The following is a 17,795-nucleotide window of genomic DNA, read 5'->3' on the forward strand; positions in this document are numbered from 1 at the left end:
GCATAAATAAGTGGAACCACAAATCAATCTCTCTCTCTCTTTCTCTCTCAAATCAATAAATACAAATTTTAAAAATATTAAAACATCAGTTAAATAAGTTTTCTGTATTATGTAGAGATTTTGTTTAGCTATTATACTAGAGAAGGTTAAGATTTTTTGCATCACTTCACTTCGGGTGCATATCTTAGATTCCCAAATCAATGTCATTTCCTCTGCATCGCTAAGATTTGGATAGGCCGGGAATTTTAAAACATCTATGTCATGAGCTTCCCCACAAAAAGATTACCTGTTTCTGGTCATTTTAAGGGATCATGTTAAAATTATCACCATATAACTTTTGATGTTTTGATTTAAAAGATTGATGTCTGCCATCTAATAACCTACCATTTAGTTTATAAAGAGTATCTTCTTGATGTGTTGTGAGTGATCATCAAGGAAAAGACAGTAACTGTTTCAAAGAGCAAAGTCATGGGCAGCCTTGTTCGAACTGGATGTCTGACCTCCGCTAGAAGGAATGGGAGGCAATGCAGGTGTCTGATGCTGAATTTAGAACCCAGAAAACATGAAATTAATTTTTGTTCTTCTAAGAGAGAAAATAAAATAGTAAAAATATCCTTAAGTATTGATTGTTAATTAACCCTGTTATCCAAGCCAAAACTCAAGAAATAAACCTAAGGAATTTAAACTTAAAAATGCGCATATATTTGTTTATTTATTTTTATTAAAGTAGAGTTGACACACAATATTGTATTAGTTTCAGGTGTACACAACATAGTGACTCCACATTTATATACCTTTAAAGTGATCACCACAGCAAGTCTAGTAACCATCTGCCATGTACACAGTGAGTACTATATATTAGTGACCATATTCCCTGTGTTGTGCATATATCCCTGTGACTGCTTATACGCTAAATGTTCACAGTCACTTTGTAAATTTTTACCACTGCTCGTTGGGACCAAAAAATCAGGGACAAGTGAATTATCACTTGAACTCATCCAAATTCTTGAGAAACAACTCAAAATACATATCCTGGGGAGGTTGTTCATGAACATCAATCATATTTGTCAAGAAACAAAACACATGTATTATTTATCTAGTCAGGACAAATAACCTACTTCACCTTATAGCCATAACCTTAGGAACTACAGCCATTCTCCCTGCTAAAGTCTTGATATACGTCTATGTGTGCGTTCGTATTTTCTTTTTATTTTTTATGAACTGTCAGCAATGGTTTTCAAAAATTCAGGAGAAAGCTGAACACCTCCGGCAGTCATAGCCATCCATCCTCAAACAGCGCGAGCCCAACCGCACACGAGCCAGGCACCGAGTGAGTCAGTCCGTCGGGGGCTCGGTGCAGCTGCTGATTCATCGTTGAACAGGATTCGTGCTCATGTTTTCCCCTCACTTGAAAGCAAACACAAGAGATTAAATTATTTTTAAATGCATCTTCTTGAGAAACACACCAGACTTGCAAGTGAAAATGGTAACTTCGTTTGATGCCAAGCTTCTCCGAAGTAAATCATGTATCTCTGCACAGCACAGACTGAGTCTCATGTTTCAAAAGCCACTGAGAGGTGAAATGGCAGGTCTTGGCCTCCTGGCACGTCAGGGGCTAATCGGGGGTGTTTGAAGGAAGGAAAGGAGAGCACTAAGCTTCTGCTGTATTCCTGTCTGAGCAAATCACTGTATTTCCCTAAGCCTCATATTGCTAATCAAATTAAAATGATGCAAATCAGCCCACACGTCGCATTAGGTGACACCGGGTGAAGACTGACCATACCCTTTGTTCTCTATACCCCTAGGGGTGAGGCGGGAGGAAAGGAAAGCATCTCCATTCTGGCCCAGTCCCCATGCCTGTAATTCCCACTTACTACTGCTTTTGAATTAAGGCATTCATTCTCAACCCCACTGCATGATAGCATCACCTGGGGAGCTTTAATAATATCATTACCTAAGCCCCATCCCAAGCCGGCTAAATTACTGTCTCAGGGAGTGGGGTTTAGTCACTCTCCAGCAATTTTTTTAGAAGTTACATGGTAAACATTTTAGTAGCCAGGGTTGAGAGCTGGGAGAACAAATATTCTCATAGTGTGATTCCATACCAGCAGCTTTTACATTACCTTGGAACTTGTTAGAAATGAAATTCTCAGGGCCCACCTCAGAGAGACTGAGTCGGACACTCTGGGGGCAGGAGTCAGAGGTCTGCTCCGCATTTTAACAAGCCCTCCAGGGGATGCTGCAGTAAGCTAAATTTACAAGCATTGCAATGGAATAAGGTCCAGTTACAACTCGGTGTTTATTTAGAAATGGTAACAAGTTGACTTGTTGACAAGTGACACTGGCACTTTAGATGGAAGTAGTTTACCATTTCAGCATTTTAATCCTTTAAACTATCAAGCTGGGCTGATAACCGGTAGGGATGGAGGGTGGGTGGACACAGAAATCTAAGACACAGGGGGCTTGCTGACAAGCATGGTACAACCTTTTAGAGGAGACCAGGTCTGCTGTTCATTGGTTATCTGACACTTTGCCAAGCTGCAGCAATAACAAGTCTTGATGTATATGACGTGTGATTAAAGAAACAGGATCCCACGTGAAGACCAAGTCCTTATAACCCATTACTGCTTATATGGTTGAAAACCACTTTCGTCTTCCGTCTTTTGGAAAGCAAGTCATTGCTTTCTTCATACGGAGTGGGGGTCGGGTAATGCAAAAGAAGGAAGGCATTGCCAAACTCGCACTAGTGACTGCAGTGACTGGTGGCCTCCTGAGGATGCCCAGACCTTCTGGATTAGCCTAAATGATTCAGCCTAAACAGGAAATGTCACCCTGGCTGGCAAAAAGCTACAAATGCTAAAGAAGTTATTAAAACAGATCCAGGAGACATTACTGGATGAGCTCACTTTACTATGTGTAGATACGGCTTACACCCTCATTTGAGCACAAAATTAATGCCTCTTTCAGACACAGCTCATCACGATGAGTAAGAAGAAAATATACGCAAAGGGCCTCTCACTAAAAGAAATTACAAGTTCATTTACTGCAGTGATAGTTTGCAGACCTTTGAAATCAAATGACACAGATTAGTGTGCCAAGTGTTAGGACAAGTAAGCAGCAAAGAGACGGTGGATGTGGGGTTCTGAGGAAGAAAAAGTGACATTTCTACAGTCCGAAGAGAAAAAATTGACCTGGGGAAAGATGATGAATTTCAAGTTCTAAACTTCTACAACAACATAACCATAAAGGAAGTAATATTTTTTGGTCTTCAAATCAACCTTCTCTTATCTGCTTTAGGAATGAAAAATTCTGGATGGCCACCTCAATTTATACCATTGTATAAACTCTGGAATGCAAATAAAATATCATCACCTAATATGTATTGAGAATGTATCATTTTGCCATAAAGTTTGGAAGTCTAATCTTCTGAGAATTTATTAAAGACATAGTTTAAATCCCATTGAAAGATAAAAATATGTTTTATAGCCATTACTCTTTTAATTGGATTTTTTTTAATTTTGGCTATTACACTAGTAATTATTGTAATTATTTTTTTTTATTTTAGTGCTCATATTAGTGCATTAAATAGTATTCCTGATGAAAGCAAGGCAATTTAACACCATCTAAAATTTGCCTTCGTAAAGTTAATTTTTCTCCAAGGATGGATCTTAAAACTGCCTCTGCCTCACAGATTTGGAGCCATGGTCATTTCAGTTGAACCTGGACACTCAGTGACCCAGAAAGAGGATTACTAGAGTCATCTGAGGCAAGAGAATAGTTCTGAGTCTCATCAAATTCCTCCTGTCCCATCAAGTCTTCAGCAGTTGAAATCATGCTCATCCTGCTCTTTCCGATTTTACAGCAGAAAGAACGACCTTTAGATGCAGGTCCCCATGGAGCCCTGCCTGTCCGATCCCGGGCCTGGCGTTGCCATGACATCAGCACCTGTTTCTGCACTTGGCAGGAAGTATGACAGGGAGTAGCATCTTCCCTTCTTAGAACATAGCACAGTTGGCCATCATAAACAGGTGTGATTATTTGATTAATTTCTGCTTTTCCAACAGAACATAGATGCCAATGGGGGGAATGCAGAGTTCAGTTCGCACCGCTGTGCCCCGCCCCGCGCCAGGCACTCACCTGGCACCCACTGACCGTTTGTTGACAGAACACATGAAAATTTGAGCTGGGAACAGAATTGCAAGCTTGCTTATGCCTGCCTCACCCTCAATCCAAATGGTAGAAACTGAAAGAAATTTGGTCCTGGTTCTCATTTATACTTGGGCTAAACTTTTTATTTACCTTTTATATAATATTTTAGTTAGAAAACTATGCTTTGATTTAATAAGCAGTTAGTGTGTTTACCATTATTTGGTAGACGATGAAGATGAGCAAGTCGCTGCAGAACACTAAGGAGTGCGTTAGCTGCAGAACGGTACCAAGGAAGCAGGACACAGAGGCCGGACCTTTACAGGCCCGCAGGCCTCACTGCCCGATGCCACCCCCCCACCCGAACACGTCCAGTGTCCCCAGAACTGCACTTTCACTCTGGGGTTCTGCATGACCTGGAGAATGCCTCAGACAGGGACACCCTGTCTGATCTCTTTCCCTCATCTCCTTATCTTCTCTCGCACATCCACATCCTTAACCTTCAAGCTGGAGAGCTAAGGGAGGACCGAGGCCACTCCTTCAGATGAAGAGATCGTGTTTTCCTGTTTCCTGCCTTCATCTCCAGACAGAGAACCTTTACATTTTTCTCCCTTCTGGTTCTATTTCCAGTATTGATACATGAGAATCCCCCTCCATCTTCAATCTTTTAAATAATATATATTTTCCATGAGCAGGTTGTCAGAGGCATTAGAATATTCTTCTCACTGCAGGAGAATAAACCATCCAGCTAGGTCCTCAGACAGGCAGAGCTCACTTAGCCATTCCTAACGTAAAGAGGGGGGCAGTCCACAGGGAAAGGGGGCTACAGACAGGCAGGGCCACTCCCTTCTGGCAGACCTAGTGTCTCCTCTCTGTGCTTTTTGGCCAAGCTCCTGGGTACATCTGGCACCCAGTTCTTATGCTGATCACAGCACATTGTGCCTACTTTGCCCTGCACTTTTCACATGAAGAATTCCAGATTCTTAAATTACCTTACCCTTCCCATTCACTGCCACCCCCACTCAGTACCCACACCTGGGATGTCCAGCAAGCTAATTCACAGAGGTGATGAGCTGGTAAGAACTAAAAGAGTTGGTCAACGAAAGTGTTTGTGTTGGAAACCAGATGCACTGCCTTAGGCCCAGAGAAGCAAATCTCCACAGGGGACATTTCAAGGAATAGAGGGTAGGAAGGTGCACGGAGTCAGTGGAAATGGGAGAATATTAGGAATTAACAATGGTGAGTATTGGACTAGGGTCCTGCAGTACTTAGGATACACAAACGCATAGAAGAAGGTCAGTTTACTTGGCAGTATACATACAACTGGTAAGACAAAAAACAGGGGAAAAAAGATAGAAACAAGCATTTGGAAAATGTGACTAAAGCAAGAGAAGGAGAGCTGGTCCAGTTTGGTTGATCCATTCCCTGCACTTCATGCTACCCCTGAATGAATGCATTCTATTCATTCAGATACCTGAGTACTCACCACTCAACCCCTCAGCTGGAGCACCCTTCAATCCAGGTCACTGTCTCCTTAAATTTTTCCTCAACTTATGCCTTTTCTTAAGACCTAGCTCTTGGCCCTGGCTAGATAGCGCAGGTGGTAAGAGCATCATCCAGACACCTGAAGATTGTGGGTTCATTCCCTGGTCAGGGAGCATATAAGAAGCAACCAATAAATGCATATATAAGTGAAACAACTAATCAATGTTTCTTCCTCTCTCTCTGAGTAAAATAAACTTTTTAAAAATGACCTAGCTCTCAGCATAGGAACTTATTAACTTAAGCTACAGAGAAACTCCTTCATTTTCCATTCTCTGAGTGCATGTTGATTTTTCACCCTTTTTGGCTTTCCCTTTCCTCAGTGAATTTTCCCAGTAAAATTATGGGGACAGGAAGGGATCACTTCACTTTAAATAGCCTGAGAATTGGTTGAATTATCATCTCTCAGTGATTTTAGCCATGAAGTTAGTCATTCCTGTTAAGAAGGTCAACTTAGAATTGACAATAGAACTAAACTGTTTCTTAAAAGATCCTAAACATTTCAGACCCAGCAAAGTTTTGCAGCAATCAAGAAAGCTTTCCCTTAGTCAGGAGAGGAAGGCAGGTGACAGGCACGGGCGGGCTCAGGCGAGGCCAGGGTGACCTAGTTATGGGCCCAGCAGCATGGGAACAGGCAGCACCAGCACTGCTCTAAGACTGGCCCCATTTGGTCAGAGGGCTAAATGGCGGTCTGGCAGCAGACTTTTATTTGCTCTGTGCCACAGCCCTACCCAACCTCTTCTGCTTCCTTGTCCCTTTCATTCAGAAGAAAGCATCACTGATGAACCATAACATATCATCTTATTTTCAATATCTTAGCTTGCTAAGCATGTATGCTGAGGTCAGTGTCCTGCGAGTTCTGTCTTTTCCCATCTTTGGTTTGGCCTCCCGGCCTCCCAAATCTAACCCAGCCTCTCTCACTCTCAAGCTCGCTGTCCTCTTTTCTCCCCACACTGGAGATTTACTCTTGCAGGGTCTTATTACGTAACCACCAGAGCCTGCTTGGTTGCTAAGAGGACCACTCTCAGAGGGTCTCATTAAATAGTTTTAATACATTGTCAGGAAGTTTTCAAAGCAAGGCTATTTGATGCAAACAGGAAGTAATTTTAAACAAAACTGTGCCTATGGAGACAGAGAAATGAAGAAGTTCTAGCTTTAGGCAGAAGAGAAATCCAGCTGTGTGTGAAACGGCTCTCAGAGTATTAATAGTCTGCCTACAGTTGTGATGCGTTTAACACACAGCAAGGATAGGAAGGGGACTGCCACCACTGGCCACACACGTGCTAGGTTTTTGCATGCATTAGTTTAATTCCATTCCACAAATACTGAGCACCCACAGTGAGTCCAGGCGCTAGGGCACCTGCCAGATACAAGGACATATCTGAGCCCTGTCCTCACAGAGCTTGCAGTTGAGTGGGCAAGAGACACAGTGCAATGTGGCATGAGCAGGGCTACGACAGGAACACAAAGTGAAGTCAAGGCCCGTAGGAGGACCCTACAGGGACAGAGCAGGGAAGACTTCGGGGTGGGGGCAGGGACATGTCATCTGGGGACTGAAAGCTGGGCAGGAGTTATCCAAACCGAAGTGAGAACTGGGAGAGGGGAGAAGAGTTTAACTTTAACCACAACCCTGTGAAGCCTGTGTGACTGCCCTACTTTCCCAGCAAGAGATCCGAGCCCTGCAGGGGTCAAACGAGTTACCCGAGGCCTCAGATCCAGGCAGCAGTGGGGGTGGGCTAGGTCCTCAGTTCAGTCTAAGCCCAAGGCTGGGCTGGCTTCTCGTGCTGCACCAGGCGCCTGGCTGCATCTCAGGTCTTTACCTGTTCTAAGCCTTTAGAGAAGCACCTGACAGGATGGAACTGTCTGGCCAGAAAGGAGGTCAGGACAATGCTGACCTGTGGGAATTTTATCACTAAGCATCAAGGCCCCGACAAGGGCATCTTTCAAATCACTTCAGAGTTCCTGAACATTCTATTCTGTCTGCTCAGGACAAATCCTAGTGTCCAAGCAGCACACGGTAAGTAAACTTGTTCCTGGAAAAGTACATGTAAATGATTTTTAAAAGTAAAAGAGAAGCTTTATTTAGAACAGATCTGTCATGAACACCTCGAAGGCAAAGGCTTTTATAAACACCATATCATCTCCTTGCTCTTACAATGAGGCACACCTGGATTACTGGGAGCTAGCTTTTCATATCACAGCAAATCCCAGGAGATAAGACTTAACTGTCAGAGACAGACTGGGAAGGAACCTTGATAAAACAGTTTGCTTTTATTTTGGCCCCGTTCATAGGCTGGAAATACTCTGTGGAACAAATTAAGTGACTGACGTAAATGTCCATTATTAAGTATATTTATTTAAAACCTCAATGGCAAAAGGCAAACATTGTAGATATATTAGTGAAGAACTAAAACAAACATGTGACTTCTTTCTTTGCTCAAGGACGCTGAGCTTGTTTGGAAGGCTGCTTGCCAGATTTGAGGCCAGCTTCTCACAGGTCCCCATAAAGGCCTTTCCAGGCAATGACAATTTTCATTCTGTGTAAATAAAGGTGAGATGCAGAGAGCATGCCCAGGACACACAGAGGTAGAGAAGTCTCTTTATCTGAAGACTGTTCGCTATGCAGGTAACAGAAAGTAATACACCTAATGCTTCACTTTTCATGCGGAGCCCAGAAAGTCAGACGAGGCAGTGAACGCTTCAGAAGGTGCAGGCTGTGCTTGCAAAGGGATTAGTGTAATGTGTATAAAGTGTGCAAGGTTCACATGCCTGCTGACTGGCACAGATATTTCTGGAAGCCCTGTGAAAGCCTCATTGTGTGAGGCACTTTTTCCTCAGCTCTCTTGCCTTCTTTGTACAAGGAAGATCAAAAAGCCCTCTGTCGGGGAAACATTTCTGACGATGGCCCTTTTGGCTGTTAGCAGGTGGCCAGTGCGAGCCTCACTCCAGATACCCCCCAAAGGCCTGCTGTCTCCCCTTTTCCACACCAAAGACATGTACCCTCACCCCATGCTCCTCACACACATTTCTGTCCCTGAGGAAATGAGTGCTATCTCAAGCCACACCAAGGATTAGTTCCGACTCCCTTAAGTCTGAAAAAAAGACAGGCTATAATTCTGCCACTCCTCCTAGATTTCCTGCATCTGTCTGTTCTTGAAAGTTATCTCGTCTGAATTCATCCAACATCAGCTCTCTCTCACCTCTGTACTTCCCCCACTCACTACACGGCCCCACCCCTCACCATCACCACCACCACCACGGGGGTAAACTTGGATGTTAATCAATGAGCTATAAACCAGGCCTGTTATTTATTAAGTTTAGAGGGCTCACATTTATATTATCATATTCTGGGCTGGCAACTAGCCAAAATAGCTGCCTGCTTTGTGCCTCCACCATCTTCCCACTCCGACCCCCAACACACTTACACACTAGAGCCCTTAACTCAGAAGGAACAAGAACACTGTGCATCATTTTAGTTCTTCGATTTTAACTTTAATTGCCTCTCATTTTCAACAAGGCTGATAAATCAAGACGTGAAAGCAGGAAGGGAACCAGCCCGCTTTGCCCCTGTTGCTCCTCCTACCCGAGTGTAGTGGTCAAGAGCACTGATTCTGGAGCCAGGCTGTCCAAGTTCAATACCCCAGAATTACACTTGCTAGCACTGAGCCCTTGGCCACTTTACTCGGCTACTGTACCTCTAGGTCCTAATCTGTAAAACAAGGAAAGAAATAGTGCCATTCTCAGGCTTGTTATGAGGCCTTAACGTGTGTGAAGCATTCAGCACACCAGCTATTGTTACAGCAGGAGAGATAATCTCCGGTCTCAACCAGTACAGGTTGCTGCTTTCTAAATTATGAAGAAGAAATAAAGCAGAATTTAAACGGTTGTTTATTTTCCCTTGACACTGCTTTCAAGGTTTTTTTTTAGTTTAATGTTGCATTGGAGACATGGGGAATATTTTGAGGTTTATGCTCCAAAAAAGCTACGCATGGATGAGAGACTTTGCAAAGTAAATATGAAGTTGGATGGATCCTCCTTCTGTGGATGTGAAGAGACTAGAATTCAGGCAGGTTCTCCTGAGATTTCTTTGTGAAAAGATGAACTGTCCAGCTAGGTCATGAAAGCTAATAACCTATGAATAAATCTCTCTTCCAATCATGTTGTTGGAAGAGAGACTGTTATGTTGTGCCTTTTCTTAGGAATGATTGATGCTGTTACATCTCTAGAATCCTTCATCCTAACAAGAAAAGGCTTCATCCATAACTTGCCCCCATATTTACATTCTATCCCCATCTAAATGGTGTTAAACATCCAGTCACAGAAAACCACTTGGTCAAATGGAATATGCAAGTACGTGCAACCACCATGCCTGCCAGACAGTGAGTGCCCAGATGAACGGTTGAATGAACTGTTGAACAAACAAATGAATGGATGAAACAGTTCAACAGCAAAGCAATGAACTGTTGTAGTAAAAAACATATTTCACTTGGGAATATTAAGAAATGACTTTCCAGACAAAGCTTAACCTAAGAGTTATGATTCCCACACATGAAGCCAGGAAGTCATGGAGAAGCTCTCCCCACCCCCACAGTCACAGTACAATTTTACAGACAATCACAGGCATCCTAGAGCAGACCTCGGAGCAAAAGGCGCCCTGGCACTAATCTGCATTACAAAGAGTTGCATTTGCAGCATTCCCAGTATTTGCTCCCTCCAAGAAGTAGGGCAACCATCGCCTTGTTTAATCAGTAATTCTGTTTTTCTGAAATTAAGAAAATTAAACCCTGACTTTTCTATGCCAATGAATATCTAAAAGCAAAACTCTAGGACCTGTTCTTGGACATGATTTTCTCCTGCCTCCAACCTACAATGTCAGCACTTGGGATGTGGGTGAGCTGTAAGGGTCACCGCTTCTCCACTCTTCAGGTCTGAGCCTGACCTCAGAAGCTCTCTGCTGTTGCTGTTCTGGCCACTGGCCAAGCCAACAGCTCAGCTCAGCAAACATTTATTTTACTGCCCTATGACGGGCGGCTCTCTCAGGAGCTTTTCTTCGGAACCTCTCTGAGGAGAATTGACTTTGACCTCTCCCCACCTAAAGACAAATGTCAGACACCTGGGCCACAAAGAGCCCCGCCCTTTACTTTACAGAGTCAAAATATTCAAGGACTAACCTTTTCTCCCTTGTTAGACACCTCAACTATTTGACTGAAATGCATACATACCATGTATTGACCCGTTTCATCTCAGAGCTTGCTTCACATTGATTGTTGCCTTCTTCTGGTCTGAAAGTTCCAGCTTTTGGCCTTGTCAGTAACTAGCATGGTTCTTCTCTAGACTCTGGGCCCCGTGGCCTGCTGGACCCTTCTCAGCATAGCTAGAGGTGCTACTTACCTCACCTTGCAGATTTAGAGAGAAAAATAAATTGCTTCAGTTCAGAGTCTTCTTACAAAGATTGTCTACTCGTTTCTCTGTTTTCTTTTTCATTTCCTTTACAAAAATTCTCTCTCTGTTCTTATCTGCCAGGGGGAATGAGAGACCATTACAGGCTGTGTACAGCTGGAGAGAAGCCTGATGACGCCTTTGATGTCCGTCCACATGGTGCTGCTCCGCCATTATTACAGACGACACACAGAAAGGTGGGGCAGTCACTTCTGAAACGTGAGCTAGAAATATCCAATAGAAATGGAACAGTCTACAGTATTTGAAGTTGCATAGCCAAACTATAATTAATTCATGACCAATAATTACATATAGTTGACCCCTGAATAGCATGGGGTTTAGGGGGACTGAGCCCCATGTGGTCAAAAATCTGCATGTAACTTGACTCCCAGAAACTGAATAGCTAATAATCTACTCTTGACCTGAAGCCTTACCAATAACCTAAATAGGTGATAAATATATATTTTGTATGTTATATGTATTATGTACTGTATTTTTATAATGAAGTAAGCTAGAGAAAAGAAAATGTTATAAGGAAAATTATGAGGAAAAATACAGTTACAGTATTTATTTTTAAACAAGCCATGTGTAAGTGGACCCACACTGCTCAAACTCACATTGTTCAACCATCAAGTGCAGTTTCTAGTCCACATTCTGAGCAGGTGTCCTGCTTGCTTTGTTTCGTGTGGTCTCATACAACAATGTAGACTACCTCTGGAGGCAGAGAAATCTTCTAAAACAGGCTTTGGAACAGAAACAGGTGCTAATATCTGCCATTAATGTGCACCGAAGGAAACTGGAATGAAATAAATTTTCTTAAAATTTCAGACTGGGTCCCTCAAAGTGTGCCTGGACTAATTTAGAAAGAGACTAGATTCAGCAATTAAAAAGCTGATACTCTATCTTTAAGATCCAAACAATTGCAAATAAACTTGGCATTCTCCTTCTGTTTTCCACTACGTTCTTTCCAACTTTGAGCATGCTTAGCACACCAGTGGCATTGTTGGAAGGCCAATAACATGAACCATGGAGGAAAGATTTGCCATTCATTAATAATGGTAACTTGTTAAAAGCCAGCTGCTTCCTTAAAACATTCCATGGGAATGCTGTAGAGCCCTTTTCTACATGCTACTCAAAGTTTAATACCTAACCACACTACGGTCCAGTGCCTTCAGCTCTGTCCTGCCCTGCAGCATGTACCCAAGCTTCTCATAAGTTACTAGGTCATTCATTGCACTGGACTTTTCTTAGCTCACCCACTCTCCTAAATTGCAGGATTTACTGCCAATATTTTCACTCTTCCACAAAATTAGTATCTCCCTACTAGGACCTGGTATACCCTGAGAACATCCAGCAATTATAATTCCACATTTAGGCATTCAAATCCAAGACATATTAATCAAAAAGGATAAAAGCTGGAACAAAGGGGAGCATTATATATAGTTCTAATTAATCTATTTTGGCTGTCTCTGCTTCCAAAAATTTAGATAGTGACTCAAAATAAATAAAAGCATTAAATGATAGAAAAGAAATGATCTTTTAATGAGGATGTTTCATTTCAGTGGCTTTCCAAAAGCTATCCAATTTAATTCTCCCAACAAACCTGCAAGGTAGGCATTACTACACTCATTTTACAGATAATGAAATTGAAGCTCACAGAAGTTAGTTGCCTAATTTACATTTACTAAATGTATATATAAGCATTAAAAGCTATATATAGAATCAAGATTCAAGTCTAGGAGCACCCAGTCTAGAACTTTTCCACTAAACACACACTGCCTTCCTAAAATCAATTGATAGTACCATTATTGGAACCATCAATCAATATTTTCCCTTTCATGTTAATAGTAAAGTTAAACATACATTATTAACAGTGCGAGTTCCTAAAGTAGAATTTTTCCAAGACTACTAGTTCCAAACCTGGCTAATCACCAGCATTGCCTGAAGAACACTTCAGATAATTCCTAGGCCCTTACTGCAGAACTACTGAGTCAAACAGAATCTCTGGGGATGCACCCAGGAATCTTCCTGAAGACAAAAGCAATTTTCATAATCAACCAGTTAGGAAACCATTGACTCATAACAGCAGTAACAAAAACCATACTACTACTTAGAGATACAGTGCATTATATTTTTTCAAAATATTAAAACATCCTTTATTTCTTCTCATACTCATATATACCTGTTGGAAACAATGTGGGGTAGATATTTTTATCCTCCTTAGATGCCAGCAGAAACCATATTCAATGAGGAAGGGAAAGTTGAATTATACTCCACAGCAAAAGATTGAGGGGTTTGTCAGGTATTTGCTAAATCCCCTTCCTCCCTCTCTCGGAGAGGTCTGTGTGGCATCCTCACAACCACACACCCATTGTTTGGGCTGACAAGTTTTTTTGATTGATTTCTCTGCAAATAATAAGCATACTTACCAATAATTAAGAAAAGATGTAAAACCAGTATTTTATGCATATTTTGATCATTCTCATTACATAGCCTATTTTGGAGGGTGCATCTTATGCGTGATTTTTATGATGCAAAGTTAAGGTATGAGACAAATTAAAAATACCTATAAGTATATGGACAGTACGTCAACATAACTAGTTTGCAACCAATTATGTAATATTTCCAAACATCTGAATGTTTGACAACATGTTGGCCAAATATACATGTGTATTTTCTCTTACTTTGGCATATCATGGTCATGTTGTATGTCAAAGAAACCCACTGTGAATTTCTAAGTCAAAAACACAGTCCAGCCCTGGCCAGGTAGACCAGTCGGTTAGAGTATCGTCCTGACACACCAAGGTTGCATGTTTGACCCCAAGTCAGGACACATACAAGAATCAACCAATGAGTGCATAAATAAGTGGAACAACAAATCGATCTCTCTCTTTCTCTCTCTCCTTTCTTCTCTCTCTACAAAATCAGCACATTAAAAATTTAAAAACATAGTCCACCCAACTCAGTGTTAGGTCTCAATGGTGGCACTGGGGAGGGACTGCCTAAGAGCCTAAGGGCTTGGCTTAAAGTCTGAAGTCACCCCCATAATATCAACCCAAGTGCATTGATGGGTTTCCATGTTTTACATGTGCCTGTGTGATAACAGATTAAACCTAAATTAGGAGAACATGTAAAGGGAAAAAGCCAAAGAAATAACTTGGAATTATGCCACAGATTTAACACACAGTCCACTGAACAAAGTAAAATGTTCTCATGGAGGAACATAGGCCGTGTGTATATAACAGCAGTTAAATCAAACAGAATTACATTTTTGGGCTCTGGCTGATTCACTACTGCTTATCTACAAAGCCACAGGATGGCAACAGAGAAATTCCTGGTGTGCAACTACTGTCCAAATGGTTTTATGGAAAAAAAGAGGCCAAATGCTCTGGTTCTAGTCCAATTTCCTGTGATCTGGGCAAGATCATGCATTAGGGAAGCTCATACCTCATCCTGGCTACAGGTGTACACAGCCATGGTTTCTCATGGTCTGACTCTATCTTTTTAGCCTCCACTCCCACACTGACATTAACCCCTTCCTTCCTCCTATCATGGTCTTTGAAAAATAAATGAAAACAAATATTCACTGGGAATTAACCAGGAATCAGGAACCATTCTATGTCCTGGAGTTACAAATGGAATAGAAACAAAATGATCGCTTTTCCATGGAGCTTACCTTGTAATGAAGACAAGTAAATGTATATTGCGAGTGGGACAGATGGACTTCTGTCCACCAACACTCCCAAAGTTGAGTTGTCACTGGCAGGCAGTGGCCCAAACAGCGACTACATTTCCTGGTCTTCCTCGAGTTCAGCTGTGTCCACATGACTAACTCTTGCCAAAGGAATGTGAGCAGAAGCGATGTTCGTCACTTCCAGAAAGAACCTGCTGTGCCTTCTCCATTTATTTTTCTCTCCCATCCTCAGTGTCTGCTGGATAGGGAAGACTCTGAGACCCTGAAGGCAGAGAGAGCTTCAAATGGAAGGATCTCAGTACCTGAACCCCAGATGAAGGAAAACCACCCGCCAACCAGGAACGTGTGCGCTGAACTGTAAGGAAATGTGTGATAGGCCTAAACCATGTTAATACAAAACTGTCGAGACTAACATTCACAGGTTCTATTGTTAACCTAACTAAACAGTATGTCAGATGGCCGTAGCACTATGGAGAAAAGTAATGCTCAGGTGGGGAATGAGGAGTGAAGCAGGTGAAGAGCTGTCAGTCTAAACAGAGTGGTCAAGATAGAGCTCACCAATGAAGTGGCAGAGCAGAGACTAGAAAAGAATGAAGCTCTTGGAAAAGGCTGTGGAGAAAGAAGGAACAGTGAGTGCAAGGCGCTGAGAAGGGAGCCTACCTGCACTGTCCAAGGAACCCCAAGGGGCCAGGATGTCTGCAGTGGAGCACACAGTAGGACAGCTAATAGGGCTTGAGGTCAGAGAGGAAACAGGGAACCCAGTCACAGGGGGTTTCAAAGGCCATCATAAGATCTTGGGTGATATTCTGAAAGAGCTGGAATGTTATTCAGGGACTTTGAGCAGAGGAGTGAGAAGATATTATTTACGTTGTGAGAAGATCGCTCTGGATTTTTAGTTGAAATGGTGCTGCACAGGGCTGGAGAGAGCAAACGTGGAAGCAGTTAGGAGGTTGTTGAAAATCTCCACATGAGAGACACTGGTGGCTTAGAGTAGGATCATGACAGTGCAGGTGACAAAAATAATCAAGTCTTTGTTATCTATCAAGAATATAGCTAGGAGGAATTGGTAACAGGTTAGTTAGGAGGTGTGAGGGAAAAGTGAGAGACAGGCTGGCAACAACAGTTCTAAGTTTCAGGTACTTGTTGGTGACCCAAATGAAAAAAGTCAAATAGACAGATTTTTGAGTTCAGAGTTCAGCGAAGAGGTCCAGGATGGGGGAAATAAAAAAAAAAAAAGGAAGTCATCAGTGTATTATGGTATTTAAATCCATGAGACTAGATAGGCCATCTAAGAAATGAATGTGAACAAAGGAAAGAAAAGGCCTGGAAACCTCCATCGTTTGGAGGTTGGTGGGAAGAAGACGGAACAAAGAGGGTTGTGGGGAGAGTATCTTACAAAAAAAAAAGAAAAACACAGGGAGAACTTGGGTCTCCAGAGGAAACATAGTGTTTCATGGAAGAGGGATCTTTAATTATATCAAATGTTGCTGAGAGTTAAATAAAATAAAGACTGAATCTTCATATAGGACTCAGCAACATGCAGATTTTGGTTGGTAATGATAAGAGCAATTTCAGGGTAGTGGCTGGGTTTAAGAAAGAATGGAAATAAGAGAAACTAGAATTGACAAATAAAGATAAAACTTTAGTGAAATTTTGTTGTGAAGGGGAGCGGAGGAATGGGCAGTTTCTAGGGATGCGGGCTCCAGAGAGGGTTGATTTTTTTCAAGATGGGATACATTATAATGTATTTCGCATTGATGGAGATGATTCAGTAGAGCAGAGAAAATTAGTGATGAAGTAAAGAAAGAGAAGAATTGCTGGCGCCAGTCTTGATGGGGGAGGAAGCATGCAGAGAACAGGGAGCTGGCTTTTGATAGGAGCAGGGTTGACAGTTCACCCACAGCAGTAAGAAAGGAAGAGCCTATGGGCTCAGGACTGGCTCGTAGGTAGAGATGATGTGGAAGGGTGTGGGAGTCTCCTCTGATCGCTATTTTCCCATTGAAACAAGAGGCTAGTCACCAGCTGAGAGTGAGAATGAGGGCATGCTATTTTGAGGAGCGAGTAGAAGGTATAAAATGATCTTTTACAAGCGTGCATGAGTGAATTGGATTAGGAAGATACAGTAGGACAGCCTGGCTACACTGAGAACTTCCTTGAGTTTAGTGGACCCAGATGATGCCAGAGCCTCTGGACATGAGGGTTTTGTATTTGTTTTCCAGCCAAGGGCAGCTGTTCAAGTGGAGGGTGAGGCAGGCAGTATTGCAGCAAAACAAGGTTGGGGGTTACTGAGTCTTTAAGACACAGGTTAGAGAAGGACAAGAGAATTAAGAGTTTGTAACCAAGAAATAAAGCTAACGATGCTACATGGGATTTAGTTTAGGAAATTGAGGACCCTAGGGAGCAAGGCACAGTGGAAAGCTGTGGGAGTTGATGGATTCCTGGCACTGCTGTGATCAAAGATACTGAAGGTATTGGAGGCAGCAATAGGGAAGCATCTGCTCTGGGCTGGAGACGGTGTGGTGACTGGCAGAGAGAAGGCATATCAGACTGCCTGCCATTCCCAGAAGCTCAGGGCATTTCTAACTACCTTCAAATTTGCCCTTGCTATTCCTTCTTGTTGAAATAATTCCGAATCTCTTCTTTGGCTCTTACTCATTCTTCAGAGCCCAGATCAGTTGCTACCTTCTGGTACAGCTTCCCCTGATCCTCCAAGTCAAATATAATTGCCTCATCTGCTGGGCTCACATGCCTTTTACTCACCATTCATACGAAGCTCATGACATTGTATCATCATCATTATCTGTTTTCAAGTCTGCCGTCCCACGGCTTGTGACTTTGAATAAGACAGGACAGTATTCTACTCACCACCACACCCCCAATTTGTGGCGAAGAGGTGGGCCCCTCATCACCACCGCCTCTCCCCAAACTGTAAGCACTCTTGCCCTGCTCTAATCCCTTTCCCAGACTCCAGTCA

The 17,795-nt window shown here is 42.5% G+C and overlaps 1 long non-coding RNA gene across 1 annotated transcript; it reads right to left on the reverse strand.

Annotated features, from left to right (window-relative positions):
- Nucleotides 1-888: 888 nt before the first annotated feature.
- On the reverse strand, nt 889-16,798 carry LOC118500335. Its single transcript, XR_004902902.1, has 2 exons — nt 14,804-16,798; nt 889-1,407 (listed from the first exon to the last, which is right to left on the reverse strand). It is a non-coding gene; the product is annotated as an uncharacterized LOC118500335 (long non-coding RNA).
- Between the last annotated feature and the right edge of the window lie 997 nt (nt 16,799-17,795).

The sequence above is a fragment of the Phyllostomus discolor genome, chromosome 4, assembly GCF_004126475.2.
Source record: "Phyllostomus discolor isolate MPI-MPIP mPhyDis1 chromosome 4, mPhyDis1.pri.v3, whole genome shotgun sequence".
In the NCBI taxonomy this organism is placed as follows: domain Eukaryota; kingdom Metazoa; phylum Chordata; class Mammalia; order Chiroptera; family Phyllostomidae; genus Phyllostomus; species Phyllostomus discolor.